Raw genomic sequence first — 17,370 nt, 5'->3', positions numbered from 1 at the left:
TTGTTTGTAGATTTTTTGATGCTGGCCATTCTGAATGGTGTGAGGTGATACCTCATTGTGGTTTTAATTTGCATTTCTCTAATGATTAGTGATGTTGAGCATCTTTTCATGCATTTGTTGGCCATCTGTATGTCTTCTTTGGAGAAATGTCTATTTAGGTCTTTGCCCATTTTTGTATTGGGTTGTTTGTTTTTTTGATATTGAGCTGCATGAGCTACTTGTATATTTTGGAGATTAATCCTTTGTCAGTTGCTTCATTAGCAAGTATTTTCTCCCATTCTGAGGGTTGTCTTTTTGATGTTTTCCTTTGCTGTGCAAAAGCTTTTAAGTTTCATTAGGTCCCATTTGTTTACTATTGTTTTAATTTCCCTTACTCTAGGAGGTGGGTCAAAAAGGATCTTGCTGTGATTTATGTCATAGAGTGTTCTGCCTGTTTTCCTCTAAGTGTTTTAAAATGTCTGGCCTTACATTTAGGACTTTAATCCATTTTGAGTTTATTTTTGTGTATGGTGTTAGGGAGTGTTATAATTTCATTCTTTGTTTGTTTGTTTGTTTGTTTTTGCAGTATGCAGGCCTCTCACTGTTGTGGCCTCTCCTGTTGCGGAGCACAGGCTCCGGACATGCAGGCTCAGCGGCCATGGCTCACGGGCCCAGCCGCTCTGCGACATGTGGGATTTTCCCGGACCGGAGCACGAACCCACGTCCCCTGCATCGGCAGGCGGACTCTCAACCACTACGCCACCAGGGAAGCCCATAATTTCATTCTTTTACATGTAGCTGTCCAGTTTTCCCAGCACCATTTATTGAGTGGCTGTCTTTTCTCCGTTGTATTCTCTTGCTTCCTTTGTCAAAGATAAGATGACCATATGTGCGTGGGTTTATCTCTGGGCTTTCTATCATGTTCTGTTGATCTATATTTCTGTTTTTGTGCCAGTATCATACTGTCTTGGTTACTGTAGCTTTTTAGTATAGTCTGAAGTCAGGGAATCTGATTCCTCCAGCTCTGTATTTCTTTCTCAAGATTGAGTTGGCTATTCGGGGTCTTTTGTGTTTCCATACAAATTGTGAAATTTTTTGCTCTAGTTCTGTGAAAAATGCCATTGGTAGTTTGATAGGGATGCATTGAACCTGTAGATTGCTTTGGGTAGTATACTCATTTTCACAATATTGATTCTTCCAAGCCAGGAGCATGGTATATCTCTCCATCTATTTATGTTACCTTTAATATCTTTCATCAGTGTTTTATAGTTTTCTGAATACAAGTCTTTTGTCTCCTCAGGTAGATTTATTCCTAGGTATTGTATTCTTTTTGTTGCAGTGGTGAATGGGATTGTTTCCTTAATTTCTCTTTCTGATCTTTTGTTGTTAGTGTATAGGAATGCAAGAGATTTCTGTGCATTAATTTTTTAACCTGCAACCTTGCCAAATTCATTGATTAGTTCTAGTAGTTTTCTGGTGGCATCTTTAGGATTTTCTGTGTATAGTATCATGTCTTCTGCAAACAGTGACAGTTTTACTTCTTCTTTTCCAATTTGTATTCCTTTTATTTCTTTTTTTCTCTGATTGCCATGGCTAGGACTTCCAATACTATGTTGAATAATAGTGGCAAAATTGGACATCCTTGTCTTGTTCCTGATCTTAGAGGAAATGCTTTCAATTTTTCACCATTAAGAATGATGTTTGCTGTGGGTTTGTCATATATGACTTTTATTATGTTGAGGTATGTTCCCTCTATGCCCACTTTCTGGAGAGTTTTATCATAAATGGGCGTTGGATTTTGTCAAAAGCTTTTTCTGCATCTATTGAGATGATCAGATGGTTTTTCTTCTTCAATTTGTTAATATCGTGTATCACATTGATTGTTTTGTGTATATTGTAGAATCCTTGCATCCCTGGGATAAATCCCACTTGATCATGGTGTATGATCCTTTCAATGTGTTGTTGGATTCTGTTTGCTAGTATTTTGTTGAGGACTTTTGCATCTATGTTCATCAGTGATATTGGTCTATAATTTTCTTTTTTGTGATATTTTTGTCTGGTTTTGGTATCAGGGTGATGGTGGCCTTGTAGAACGAGTTTGGGAGTGTTCCTTCCCCTGCAAATTTTTGGAAGAGTTTGAGAAGGATAGGTCTTAACTCTTCTCTAAATGTTTGACAGAATTCACCTATGAAGCTGTCTGATCCTGGACTTTTGTTTGTTGGAAGATTTTTAATTACAGTTTTAATTTCATTACCTGTGATTGGTCTGTTTATATTTTCTGTTTCTTCCTGGTTCAGTCTCAGAAGGTTGTGCTTTTCTAATAATTTATCCATTTCTTCCAGGTTGTCCATTTTATTGGCATATAGTTGCTTGTAGTAGTATCTTATGATCTTTTGTATTTCTGTGGTCAGTTGTAATCTCTCCACTTTCATTTCTAATTTTATTGAATTGAGTCCTCTCCCTTTTTTTCTTGATGAATCTGGTTAAATGTTTATCAATTTCGTTTGTCTTCTCAAAGAACCATCTTTTAGTTTTATTGATCTTTGCTATTGTTTTATTTGTTTCTATTTCATTTATTTCTTCTCTGGTCTTTATGATTTTTTCCTTCTACTAATTTTGGGTTTTCTCTGTTCTTCTTCTAGTTGCTTTAGGTGTAAGGTTAGATTGTTTATTTGAGATTTTTCTTGTTTCTTGAGGTGAGCTTGAATTGCTATTCACTTTCCTGTTAGAACTGCTTTTGCTGCATCCCATAGGTTTTGGAATGTTCTGTTTTCATTGTTATTTGTTTCTAGGTAGTTTTTTATTTCATCTTTGATTTCTTCACTGATCTCTTGGTTATTTAGCAGTGCACTGTTTAGCCTCCATGTATTTGTGTTTTTCACGGTCTTTTTCCTGTAATTGATTTCTAATCTCATAGCATTTTGGTTGGAAAAGATGCTTGAGATGATTTCAATTTTTTTAAATTTTGCAAGGTTTGATTTGTGACCCAAGATGTGATCTATTCTGGAGAACGTTCTGTGTGCACTTGCAAAGAAGGTGTATTCTTCCGCTTTTGGGTGGAATGTCCTAAAAATATCAATTAAGTCTATCTGATCTATTGTGTCATTTAAAGCTTGTGTTTCCTTATGTACTTTCTGTCTGGATGATCTGTCTATTCATGTAAGTGGGGTTTTAAAGTCTCCTACTATTAATGTGTTACTGTCGATTTCTCCTTTTATGGCTGTTAGCATTTGCCTTATGTATTGAGGTGCTCCTATGTTGGGTGCATAAATAATTATAATTGTTATGTTTTCTTCCTGCATTGATCCCTTGATCATTATGTAGTGTCCTTCCTTATCTCTTGTAATGGTCTTTATTTTAAAGTCTACTTTATCTGATATGAGTATTGCTACTCCAGCTTTCTTGTGATTTCCATTCACATGGAATATCTTTTTCCATCCCCTCACTTTCAGTCTGTATGTGTCCCTAGGTCTGAAGTGGGTTTCTTGTAGACAGCATATATAAGGGTCTTGTTTTTGTATCCATTCAGCCAGTCTGTGTCTTTTGTTTGGAGCGTTTAATCCATTTACGTTCAAGGAGATTATCAATATGTATGTTTCTATTACCATTTTATTAATTGATTTGGGTTTGTTCTTGTAGGTCTTTTTCTTCTCTTGTGCTTGCTACTTAGAGAAGTTCCTTTAGCATTTGTTGTAAAGCTGGTTTGGTGGTGCTGAATTCTCTTAGCTTTTGCTTGTCTGTAAAGCTTTTGACTTCTCCATTGAATCTGAAGGAGATCCTTGCCGGGTAGAGTAATCTTAGTTGTAGGTTTTTCCCTTTCATCACTTTAAATATATCCTGCCACTCCCTTCTGGCTTGCAGAGTTTCTGCTGAAAGATCAGCTGTTAACCTTATGGGGATTCCCTTGTATGTTATTTGTTGCTTTTCCCTTGCTGCTTTTAGTATTTTTTCTTCATACTTAATTTTTGACAGTTTGATTAATATGTGTCTCATGGGCTTCCCTGGTGGTGCAGTGGTTGAGAGTCCACCTGCTGATGTAGGGGACACGGGTTCGTGCCCTGGTCTGGGAAGATCCCACATGCCGCGGAGCGGCTGGGCTCGTGAGCCATGGCCGCTGAGCCTGCGCATCCGGAGCCTGTGCTCCACAATGGGAGAGGCCACAACAGTGAGAGGCCTGTGTACCACAAAAAAAAAAAAAATGGGTCTCAGCCTGTTTCTCTTTGGGTTTATCCTGTATGGGACTTTCTGCACTTCTGGCATTGACTGACTATTTCCTTTCCCATGTTAGGGAAGTTTTTGACTATAATCTCTTCAAATATTTTCTCACACTCTTTCTTTTGCTCTTCTTCTGAGGCCCTTATAATTTGAATGTTGGCATGTTTACTGTTGTCCCAGAGGTCTCTGAGACTGTCCTCAATTCTTTTCATTCTTTTTTCTTTATTCTGCTCCCTGGCAGTTATTTCCAACTTTTTATCTTCCAGCTCACTTATCTGTTCTTCTGCCTCAGTTATTCTGCTATTGATTCTTTCTAGAGTATTTTTAATTTCAGTTATTGTGTTGTTCATCACTGTTTGTTTGCTCTTTAGTTCTTCTAGATCCTTGCTAAATGTTTATTGTATTTTCTCCATTCTGTTTCTGAGATTTTGGATCATCTTTACTATCATTATTCTGAATTCTTTTTCAGGTAGGTTGCCTGTTTCATCTTCATTTATTTGGTGCTGCAGGTTTTACCTTGCTCCTTTGTCTGCAACATATTTTTTTGTTGTTTCTTTTTTTTTTTTTTTATGGGTGGGGCTGTATTCCTGTCTTACTGGTTGTTTGGCCTGAGGGAACCAGCACTGGAGTTTTCAGGCAGTTGGATAATGCCAAGTCTTGGTGCCAAGATGAGAACCTCCGGGAGGCCTCACTCTGATTAATATTCCCTGGGGTCTGATGTTCTCTGTTAGTCCAGCAGTTTGGACTTGGAGCTCCCACCACAAGAGCTTGGGCTCGACCTCCGGCCTCAGAACCAAGATCCCACAAGTCGTGTGGCGTGGCAAAAAAAAAAAAAAAAAAGAATAAAAGGAGCAGTACAGTAACAAAGAATAAAAAACAAAATAAAGTTAGAAAGATAAAAAATATATTAGGAAAAATAAAAATATAATTGAAACAACTGCAACAAGGTAAAATAAAACCACAACAGAAAAAAGAAAAGGGGAACCAGCCAAAAGGAGCAGAACAATAACAAAGTATAAAGAATAAAATAAAACTAGAAAAATAAAAGATTTATTAGAAAAAAGAAAAAATATAAATGAATAAACAACAATGAACCAACAAGGTAAAACAGAGCCCCAATCTAAAAGAGGAAAAAAAGAAAAAGCTTTGGCTATGGGGGGTGGAGTTTATATGGGGGTGGAACTTAGGCAGGGGTGGGGTTTATGGTGGGTGGGACCTTGGCAGGTGGGGGGTGATGTTTGAGCATGGGGCGGGGCCCAGGCTCAGGATCCCTGCAGCCAGAAAAGGCCTGTGGGCAGAGCCTAGGCAGGGTGACGTTCAAGCATGGGGTGGGGCCTTTGCTTAGGACTTACACAGAAGGGGAGAGGCAGCACATCCAAAGGGGGGCCTCTGGAGTGTGGAGTTCCAGAGTCTGGAGATAAGGCTCTGGGTGAGGGTGTGTGGGTGGGGTTTAGGCCCAGCAAGGTTGGAGTGGGTCTCAGAGGGGGTCTCCGAGTGTAGAGGTAGAGCCTTGGCTGGGGGTGTAGGGGTGGGGCTTGGGCTCTGCGTGGCAGGAGGGAGGCTCTGAGGGCAGAGGATTAGGCCCCAGAGACCAACAGACTCCCTGGTGCCTAAGTGGACAGGGAAAGCACCGGCTTTTTTCCCTTCTGTTCTTCCGCACCCCACCCCGGGTCTCCCTCAGGGTCTCCCTGGTACCCGCTGGACCCCTAACAGTGGGTGGGTACTGCTGGGTGTAGGAACTCCTCCCCTCCCCCAGCTGCCCCTCAGGGGTGCCAGTCCTGTAGGTCCAGCCTTTACTTTTGCTCCACTTTCCCTCCCTCCCACTCCCTCAGGACCTGTGTCACTGGACGGGGTCTCAGTGGGCAGAAGATCAGGCCAGGGATCTCAGCAGGCTCCTGGGGGCCCTAGTGGGCAGAGGAAACCTGGCCATGCTCCCTTTTAATCCTCAGCCTTCCCAATGGTCCCCCAATTTCCCCCCTCAGGCGTGGGATCCCTTCCCCTCCCCCAGCCACCCCTCAGGGACGCCAGTCCCATCCCACCTCCACTTCTCCTCCCCCTTCACTCCCCCCAACACCCCACATCCTATCCAGTCGCTGCGGGTTCCTCCCATCCCCTTAGGTGTCAGTGGTCCCCCACCGGTGCCTGGTATGTGCCCTAGTTGTGCGGAGATGCGAATTCTGCCTCCTCCTAGTCTGCCAACTTGACTCCGCCCTGCGTGTATGTATTTTAAGTGTGCTATGTGAGTTTCCTCTTTGTATTAAATTTATTTTTTATTGATGTATAGTTGAATTACAATGTTGTGTTAATCACTGCTGTACAGCAAAGTGACTCAGCTATACATATATATACATTCTTTTTCATATTCTTTTCCATTATGGTGTATCACAGGAAATTGAATATAGTTCCCTGTGCTATACAGTAGGACCTTGTTGTTTATCCATTCTGTATATACTAGTTTGCATCTGCTAATCCCAAACTCCCAATCCATCCCTCTCCTACCCCCCATCCCTTGGCAACCACCAGTGTATTCTCTATGTCCCTGATTCTGTTTCTGTTTCATTTGTGTCGTATTTTAGATTCTACATATAAGTGATATCATACAGTATTTGTCTTTCTCTTTCTGACTTACTTCACTTAGTATGATAATCTCTAGCTGCATCCAAGAGTTTCTTCTTTTTTTCACCTACTTTATTCCATCCAGAATGGCTCCACCAGTACAGAGAGGGAAGCAAAAACACCAGCTAAGCTTGAAGACTCTAAAAGCAGATAGGATTGGGTGGGGGAATTGGGGAGATGCTATGAAATGGTACAAACTTGCACCTAGAAAATGAATAAGTTCTGGAGATCTAATGCCCAGCACAGTGATTATAATCAATAATACTCTATTATATGCTTAAATTGCTAAGGGACTGGATCTTAAATATTCTAATCATAAAAAAGAAATTATAATCACGTGACATGATAGAGGTGCTGGCTAAGCTATGGTGGTGATCATATTGTGATATATAAATGTATCAAGTCAACACGTTGTACGCCTTAAGCTTACACAATGTTTTATGTCCATTACATCTCAATTAAAAATAAATTAAAAATAAATAAATAAAACAGAAAGGACCAGTGCCCTCTTCCTAGGCAGAGACTGGGAAAAAGGTAAGATCCCCTCAGCTGGCCCCTGCCATTGCATGGCATAGGAGGGACGGACAACATCTACAGGATGTACGTGTAGGCAGAGGACCCTGAGAGACCAACATAGAGTTTTACTCACAGTATAATAGGGGGCACAGCCAAGTGATCTTCTGTGTACTGGACAGTAACCTGGAGAGGAAGGGCTTTGACATCTCCAAGTCTTTTGTGTCTCTAGAGAGGAAGAACAGAAGCAGGAAAGAGAGAGTTTGTATGTATCAGATTTAGCCAGGCTTCCAGCCCATTGTTCTTATAGTCATGACAAAGAGAATAATACAGTGGTGAGCTGCATAGATGCACCACCAAAGACCGATTGAAATGCAGATTATGGCAGCAGCTGCTAAAATAGACTGACAATAATGGCCAAGACCAGATGTTTCACTCTTATTTTTTGACATTGCATAAGCACCCCAGAATGTTGACATTTACTACAGGGGTGGAGTAGGCCATGCAATGGACCTAGCTTTTCTTCTTTATACTTTGTAGCTGCAGGAGATGGTTGGTGAGCAGTGATGAAAACATGTGTGATGGAACAAGTAGAAGAAAATTTCCTTGAATTGCATCTGAGCTCTCCCTTTTGAAGAGCAGCACAGGGTTATAGCACCTGAAAGAAGAATTACGTAGAAACTTCAGAGTAAAGTCATAGTTTTAACCCTCAAGCAAACTTATTGAACTTATTTATTAGCTCTAATAGTTTTTTAGTGGATTCCTTTGGATTTTCTAAATACATGATTCTGTCATCTGCTAATAGTTTTACTACTTCCTTTCCAATCTGGTGACTTTTCTTTTCTTTACTTCACTAATTGCCCTGGCTAGAACCTCCAGAGTGAATAGAAGTGGTGAGAGTGAATATTCTCCTCTGATCTTAGTGGGAAAGATTTTACTCTTTCTCTCTCTTTTTTTTTTATAAATTTATTTATTTATTTTATTTATTTTGTTTTTGGCTGTCTTGGGTCTTCGTTGCTGTGCGCGGGCCTTCTCTAGTTGTGGTGAGTGGGGGCTACTCTTCGTTGTGTTGTGCTGGCTTCTTGTTGCAGTGGCTTCTCTTGTTGCAGAGCACAGGCTCTAGGCATGTGGGCTGAGTAGTTGTGGCTCACAGGCTCTAGAGTGCAGGCACAGTAGTTGTGACGCATGGGCTTAATTGCTCTGTGACATGTGGGATCTTCCCAGACCACGGCTTGAACCCACATCCCCTGCATTGGCAGACAGATTCTTAACCACTGCACCACCAGGGAAGCCCAATTTCACTCTTTCATCATTAAGTATGATGTTAGCTGTGTCTTTTTCATAGATGTCCATTATCGGGTTAAGGAAGACCCCTCCTGTTCCTAGTTTGTTATGTGTTTTTATCATGAAAGTGTGCTGGATTTTCCTCAAATACCTTTTCTTCATCTATAGAGATGATCATGTGTTTTTTGTCCCTTATACTATTAATATGGTGTATTATGTTGATTGATTTGGGGGAGGGATGTCAAACCAACCTTACATTTCTAAGATAAATCTCACTAGGTTGTGGTGTATAATCCTTTTTACATGTTGCTAGACTTGTGGTCCTAGTTGTTGTAGGCTAAATAACGGCTTTCCAAAAGATACGCTTGTCATAATTACTGGGTGGAACCTGTGATTGTTACCTTATATGGCAAAGACTTTGCAGATGAGATTAAGTTAAGGATCTTGAGATGGGGAGATTATCTTGGGTTATCTAAGCGGCCCCTACATGCAATCACAAATGTCCTTTAAGAGGGTGGCAGAAGGAAATTAAAGACAGAATAAAAGAAAGCAATGTGACCATGGGGAAAGAGATTGGAGTGACAATGACCACATTCCTTGGCTTTCAGGACTCTGAAAGAATACATTTCTATTGTTTTAAGGCAACAAATTTGGGTAATCTGTTACAGTAGCCAGAGAAAACCAACATACTAGCATTTTGTTGAAGACTGTTGTGACTCTATATTCATAAGGTATATTGGTCTTTAGTTTTCTTTTCTTGTGATATCTTTATCTGGCTTTGGTATCAGAGTAAAACTGGCTGCATGGAATGAGTTGGGAAGTGTTCCTTCCTATACTAATTTTTGAAATATTTTTGCAGGACTGGTATTCATTCTTCTTTTATATATGTCTGCATTCCTAAAGATTATTTAAAATCTGCAAACTTTATCTGGCTATTCATGATGTTGACTGCTCTGGATCAAATTTCCCTGAAAAGATTCATGTCTGTTATTTCAGGACCTTTTTCTTGAATAATATAGCTTCAGATATATATTATGTTCTCAAAGTTTTATTTTAGATGGGAATTTCAATGGTATGTATGTTGCCTGTCTGACTATTGTCCATGTCCATTATTGTTCTCCCATCATTTTAACTCTTCATTTTGTTTCATTTTGTGGGCTCACCTTACTTTTTATCTTCTATGCTTCTTACTGTGTTTTCACCAGTACCTATTTTCCCCTGCACTTCCTCCAGCTCACTTTTGTTCTGTGAATGATTTTCTGTTTTCTCTTCTGATTTCTCCCTGCTTGTTTTCTCTTTCCATTTCCTCACAAAATCTTTGTTGAGCTGCTAGATCTCTGCTCCATATTCTTGTTTCATGAGGCAACTGCTTACTTAAGATTTTCTTATTTATATTAAATATCTGGTGATAATTTAAATTATTCCTTGGTAATATTATTCTAGTGAGTGTCCCCCACTTGTCAGTTGACTTTTTCCCATTTCTTTCTTCTTCTCCCTCCTCTCACTCTCTTTCTAGTATCTTTTTGTGGCTCCTAAACAGATTTCCTTTTTAAAATTTATCAGTGAAACAGGTCATTTCCTCTAGCTCTTTACAGAAGTTTGGGAGAGTGAGGAAGGACCAAGGCTTTGGGGCAGAATAGTTGGATAGACAAACACAAAGTTTGTTTGTTTAACAAGGGAAAGTCTCTCTTCCACTATTACAGAGACAAACCACTTCATTAAAAATGGCACCTTTGTGTGATTCCTTATTTGGCTTTGCCTGCACCAATATTTGGAACCAAACTGAATTCCTACAGTTGAAGCATGCTCCTTCTTCCTGTCGTTGTAGACCAGGGATATAAGATTTTGTACCTTAGGATGTGCACCTCTGCTTGTACTTTTATTCTGGATCTTTCGAGGCTCTACAGCTGCAGCATTTTTTTTTCCCCTCTGTGGGTTTTATTTTTTGGGGGGGCGGTGCCTTTGCCTGCTAGATTCTCATTGCTTTTGAAAGCCCTTCCACCTATTTTCTGGTTTGGACTTTCAACTGTCTTCTAGTTTTGCCAAAAACAACTTCAGTGTTTGTGTTTCTCTTTTTCCTCATTGCTTTTGGATGATTTCCAGAAAGAGAAGGCAGAAGTACCAGCTTTGGAAACAAGATATTTCCATCTTAAATTTGGACACTTTTTTATACTTGCCTTTTTTTCCCCCCCCTCTTCACTTTACATTCTTCTTTTTTTGTAGTTGATCTGTGCTCACAGTTTCATCTGAATGAATTAAAATTAAATTTTCATCTTTATCCCTGGCTTCTCTCCCTGTATAGTGGACATTGTTCCTTGATTTGAATTTAAATAAGGTATGCTAACAGACATTTGTAGTATATTCTAATGGATGGAGATCTCTCTCTCTCTCTCTCTCTCTTTCTCTGTCTCTGTCTCTATCTCTCTCTCTCTCTCACACACACACACACACACACACGCACACACACACACACAAACAGCTTCCATTCAGGCTTCCACTGAGCCAAAGAGCTGCAAAGTCCCTCTCTGAAAGGAGGACAATTGACAACACCAGTCAAGGCTTGGTGGCCAAGGTGATGGTTGGAATCATGTGAAACTGGTAAAAATCCAGGGAGAAAATGTTGCACCTTCAGCCCATTCCCAAGTCTCCAGTAAACTGGTTTTAGTTCTAAGGAATCCCCATTTCCACAGGGGTGAACTGTGGCTTCTGGGGCAGCTGGCTTAGGGAAAGGTTTCCACGGCTGAGAAGACAATGGTGGGGGAGGGGAAGCAGGGCAGGGGAGCAAAGCCTTTGAGAGGGGTTTGGGAAAGGGGATCCCGTCTCTTGGGTAATAATGTTAAATAATGTATTAAATATTATATGACACACAGTATATTACACATTATTATTTATTTATAAATATTCTAATATTATATAATACATAGTGTACATATTTAAACACATATTTTGATGTACTAATGTAATATCTTTTAGTATTTCTTCTACTTTCATTTTACAATAATTTTTTTAAGCTCCTAGATCTACCATTCAAGTTTCTTGAAAAATGTGCATGGTAGGGTATATTTCTACTGGTGATCAGGCTATCAGCAGATTTTAAAATTCTTAACTTGTTGGGGTGGTTCCTGTACTTTCTCTACGACATAGTATTACTTGTTAGCTACTCTCTCCCTTTATTTCCCAAAGCAGCAATAACACAAGGTTGTAGATTTGCTGAGTTTCACTGACTATTTGGCACAGTACAGAGTTGTTAGAGCACTCAGCGCGAAATTTCCCAGCCACTGCTGCCATGTGGAAGTCATCACTGGATGTCCTCCTTAGGGTCCTGCTTGCTGATTCCTTTGCTCATCCGTCCCTCCCCAACCCCCAACTATTTCACAAGACCCTTCTCCATAATTCCATCACTCCCAAAATGGTTGTTTACTCCACCTGCCAGGGAAAGATGCCAAATTCTTGTTGCTTTATGTATCAGGATGCTTTTGGTGAGTACAAAAAACCCCATACAAAGTGGCTTAGATCATAAAGATGTTTATTTTTTTAAATTAATTTATTTATTTGTTTGTTGTTGTTTTTTTATTTTTGGTTGTGTTGGGTCTTTGCTGCTGCGTGCGGGCTTTCTCTAGTTGCAGCAAGCGGGGGCTACTTGTTGCGGTGCGTGGACTTCTCATTGCGGTGGCTTCTCTTGTTGTGGAGTACGGGCTGTACGACCTCTCTTTGTAAAACATGGGCAACAGTTCTAGGCATCATAATTAAATATTCATTTATTTATTTATTTCGGCTGCGCCAGGTCTTAGTTGCAACATGTGGGATCTTCGTTGCAGCATGTGGGATCTTTAGTTGTGGCATGCAGGATCTTTTAGTTGCAGCATGTGGACTCTTAGTTGTGTCGTGCATGTGGGATCTAGTTCTCTGACCAGGGATCTACCCAGGCCGCCTGCATTGGGAGTGTGGAGTATTACCCAGTGGACCACCAGGGAGTCCCCTAGGCATCATAATTAAAACCCAACATCCAGAAGTAGAGAGAGACTGCCTCGACCAGTTTCTTCCTTTTAGAGCAAAGAAACCTCTCCCAGAAGCCTCCAAGCAGAACCCCTCACATATCCCTCAGCCGTTACTGACTTGGATGGTCAAGATTCACCCCTGAGTTAGGAATATGCCCACCCTGGCATGGAGGTAGAGGTTTGAATAATCAGGATTTTGTTTGTAGGGAATTAACTTTGTATAAGCGACAAGTAGTGCGTGAGTACTCTATTATGCATTACAATGTAACATGTTTTCTTGAAATTTTTTCCGTCTGCAAAGGTTGATGGGGTAAACTCACCTTTATGATCACACCAGCATTTTGAGGGATCTTCTCTAAAAAGAAGTCCAGTTTTTGTTGCTTATTATGTTTTGTGAGGGATTCTCCCTTCTTCTTAGGCTCATCAGCTCAAATGGCAGCAATTAGCTATTAAATGACATGTTTTGCTCCTATTATAATTTTTAGATTTTTAGTTTCTCTTGAATTTTCCAAGATATTAGTGAGTGGCATAATATCTAGGTCTTTTCGCCCTTATTTTTGGCTTCACCACTTTAATGGCAATTCAATACTTTGTTATGGCTCTTAACTTACCCAGTGTTGATAGCTTGGTTGTCTCTTAATCTATTTGAATACAAGTTGCCTCATGTGTTTGGATAGATATAAAATAACTGTTCCAAAGTTTTAAGCATCTCCAAAGTTGGTGGGGCATAGAAAAGCATTGAATTACTTGAAAAAGTTTATTCTGCCTGATCTATTTAATCATGACTTACTTAGATCCATGATAATGAAATATCCTCTTTAATTGAATATGCAAATAATGAATAATCCTAATAACTTTAATAATTGCTCATTATACCAGAAAGATGCATCAAAACCAATCTTTATTGTCTATTTTTTAAAGTTAATATATTTTAGTATCACATTAGTGTTTTCAAAAGGTGTTTTGTGTTGTCCTTATAAAATTCCAGGATAAAGGTCAAAACTCCAAAGATTGGGGTTTAATGACCATGTCTGTATATTCTTTTTTTATGACACATAGTCTCAAGATCTTGAATATCATAAAATTCTCATGTGGTTGGCTATAACACTTTTATGGGATACACAATAAAAAGTAAATTGAGCAAAATTGATTCATTCCCTATATTATTCATAGAATAATATAAACTTGGAGGAATATAGAATTTAATCCCATAGCAGATCATACCTTTCTTACAACCCCTGACAAAAATATGCGTGAATTATCTGATTATCAAATATAAGAAAGGGTGACAAATTAGGAGTCTTGTTTGCTTAAAGTTTAAATAGAAAACAGTTTAATTCAATGTGTACTTAGGACATATATAAGATATCTAAGCAGTATAAAAATGAGAAAGTTCTTAGAGTCTGATTAACAAGCTGATAGAAAGAGTCATTTTAATTCACATGTTACCTAAATCAAATTACCAAGCTATTTATATTTATAAATTATATGTAAATGTACTTATATATAGAAGTTATATTTTATTATGTCATATCCTACCACCACCATGGGAGGCTGTTTACTATTGACTTACTTTTATTTGCTACTAGAGGGTCAGATTAATACAGAAGAAACTCAAGTGGTACAAAGACAACTAAGGATTCTACATTTAAAAACTGTTTAGTAGAATGCCTTGAATTCCTAAGACACAGCAATAACATTCATTTTTGCATAAAGAAGACAGAATTGAGTGAAATGAGAGAGAAAAGTCAATTCGTTTACCTAAGAATAAAGTCCTGAAAATCTTAATCCAGGATTTTTCCTCCTGCAGTACTCAGAAAATATTACACATCTCAGATACCCTTGGATGTCTTCATCATTCCTTCTCTCTGAATGAAATAAACTCCTAGTTTGCCTTAATTTATTACCTAAATCCTAAACCGCTGTTATAAGTTATTTGTAGCAATCTTTTTTTTTTTTTTTTTTTTTTTTTTTTTTGCGGTACGCGGGCCTCTCACTGTTGTGGCCTCTCCCGTTGCGGAGCATAGGCTCTGCACGCGCAGGCTTAGCGGCCGTGGCTCACGGGCCCAGCCGCTCCGCGGCATGTGGGATCTTCCCGGACCGGGGCACGAACCCGTGTCCCCTGCATCGGTAGGCGGACTCTCAACCATTGCGCCACCAGGGAAGCCCTGTAGCAATCTTTTAATGAAAATTTAAAATCCTAACCAGTAGTACTGCTTGACTAGATATTTACTGCTTCACTACAGATGTAAGTCAAGGGAGCACCTACAGGAAGTATTTATTTTGGGTCCTGTTCTACATGGCCAGTATCTGAGTCACTGTGATTGAAATTCTAAATCCATTTTGAACCCATTGGGTTCTAGCACTAAGCACTTTTATGGCAGTTGTAATAGTCTGGACTATTTCCCTGACTACCTACATGGCAACCTGCCACTTTCCTTTGAGTTTTTGCTAACCTTAATTCACAGACATTGTTGGCAAAATATTTGCTAAGAAGCCTTTCTCAGAGATGACCAGAAAATGTGACTATTGCATATATTAAACTTCTGGATGGTATAACAGATTTTCTAATATTGTTCAGTTTTCTATCTTTTTGTCTGCTCTTGATTTGATCTTTCAAATACAGGTACTCTTTTGTATGCCTCACACCATTTGTGAAGGTGGGGGGGTGGCTATCTCCTACTAGGTTTCAGCTAACCAAAGAATTTTTATCACAATTTTTATTTTTCTCATAAAAGTTTATGAATTGAAGATGAAAGATGGCTTAGCAACCTGGAAAAGGATTTTATTTCATTCAATGGGATCTGTTTGAGAGCACTCAAGAAGTGATTTTTTAAATTTAAAGTGATCCTTTGGGTACTATGATAGAATAGTTTATAGACTACATTTCATCATATGAAATGTATATAGTTGTATAAAATATAAATGATTGTATTATGTGTATGTGCACACGCGCACACAGAATTTTGAATTGAGTGCATTTATATTCCAAGCTTTTAAAAGGCAATAGGTTGTAAAAAAAAAAAAAAGTCAGTTTGATTTGTGTAACATTTGGTTGTAGGCAGATGCATTGTGACTTTTTAAGGTTCAATCTGATCAACATTTATTAAGTTCTTATTATGTAGAAGACACTAGAATGATTAAGAGACAGCTTTTGTCCTTAAGGAATTATTTAAGGGTGCTACACAAGGAGAGTTAACAGAAGGTGGGTGGAGAAATGTGAGTACCAAATGATAAATAATAGAGCTTGGTATTTAAAGGGGAAACAAATTACCTCCAGTTCAGAGCATCAGGAAAGACTTCAAGGAGGACGTGGCCTTTTAGAATGAGCCCCTACAGAGGGATGGGATGGGACAGTCCAGCAATCAGATGCAACACGTTTTCTCATTTCACTGTCATCACTACCTTTCTCTTCCCCAGGTCCTCCTCCAGTCCTCTTTCTCTTTCCCTACTGAGAGGACACAGGTGAGTTTGAGAGCTCAAATTTCTTTAACACAATAGAGTATTAATGTGGGCTGAAGAAGAGCTGGCTGAAGTAAAAATGAAATAAAAATGACCAGGACCTTCCCCTTATACTTTTGTCTCTGTTTCCTCCTTGCTGTTCCTGTTCCTATGATTCACCCTCAGCTTCGTGAGGCCAACGTTTGCTTACCATTGTATACTCAGAGCCTGCAGGTAGCAGGAATTCAGTAAATATTTGCTGAGTGACTGAACAAATAGAAAGATAGAGGAAAGGAAGGGAGGAAGCACTGTAATTTCTTCATTTGATTTTACTAACCTTACCTTTAAATTTTACTATTTACCATTCTATAAGTTATTCTGTAGAAGAATTAAAGTGTTGACAGGTGAAGATGACAACTTGATTTCCTTATAGATGCAGAGTGCTTCAAGCACAGAGAAAAGAAAACAAAACAGTAAACATCCACCACATAAAAACACATCATAAAACACCATCATAAAAACACGAAGACCTATATCCTAGTGGAGTCTATAAGTTAATCTTATCAAGTGAATAAAATACTTTTGTGTTGATTCCAACGGGAGTAAAAATAAGGAGAGAAGATGTTGAGTATAAAATTTTGTTAAGGCCCATGAATATTTGCTGTTAAATGATAATATTGAACCCAGGTCTGTTAAAGATGAGAAGAGTCTGTGTAACACACATTAGCTACAGAAATGTGGTCCTTAGTCTTTTCAGTGTGCCAGAGTGTACAGACAGACGCCCCCTCCGCCGCAAACTCTCCCCTTTTTCATGTTTTCCCGTTAAAAATGACTTTTGGTTTTTTATACTTCAACTTCATAGAATGTATTTATCCCTCATTAGAATGTTTTTATAAGAATATTTTTTATTCACACTACTAAAACTCAATATAACTTTTCATTCCTTTCACCTTATTTCTTGGAATTCCTTTTCATATTTAATAGTGCTTTATAATTATGTGGTTGAATCTACTAAACAAAGTATATTTAAGGAAGCTTTGCTTCTATTACTGTTCCCTCTGCTCTAATCTCTTCCTCCTTATACAAGATACTGCTTTTAATTTTTTAATAATTTATCTGCCTCTTTTAAAAATAACACATATGTTATATACATATATGTTATATATATACATTTATATATATATTTTAAACATTGTTTATAATATATAATAGCCTCCCCCCTTTCTTAGATAAATGATAGATTTTACAAAATTTTCTCTACTTTTCCATTTAACAATATACCCTAGAGATAATTCTATGGTAAATATAACATGCTAAACAAATG

General features: G+C 38.7%; 1 long non-coding RNA gene across 1 annotated transcript in view; it reads left to right on the top strand.

Annotated features, from left to right (window-relative positions):
• LOC137201711 (uncharacterized) overlaps positions 1-17,370 on the top strand; it is a 127,552-nt gene that overhangs the window by 66,866 nt on the left and 43,316 nt on the right. Inside the window, exon 3 of the long non-coding RNA XR_010932287.1 lies at positions 16,026-16,070. This is a non-coding gene — a long non-coding RNA (uncharacterized lncRNA). The remainder of the gene's footprint in view (positions 1-16,025; positions 16,071-17,370) is intronic.

This window comes from Pseudorca crassidens, chromosome 11 (assembly GCF_039906515.1).
Source record: "Pseudorca crassidens isolate mPseCra1 chromosome 11, mPseCra1.hap1, whole genome shotgun sequence".
NCBI lineage: Eukaryota > Metazoa > Chordata > Mammalia > Artiodactyla > Delphinidae > Pseudorca > Pseudorca crassidens.
This window is presented reverse-complemented; position numbering and strand designations above follow the sequence as displayed.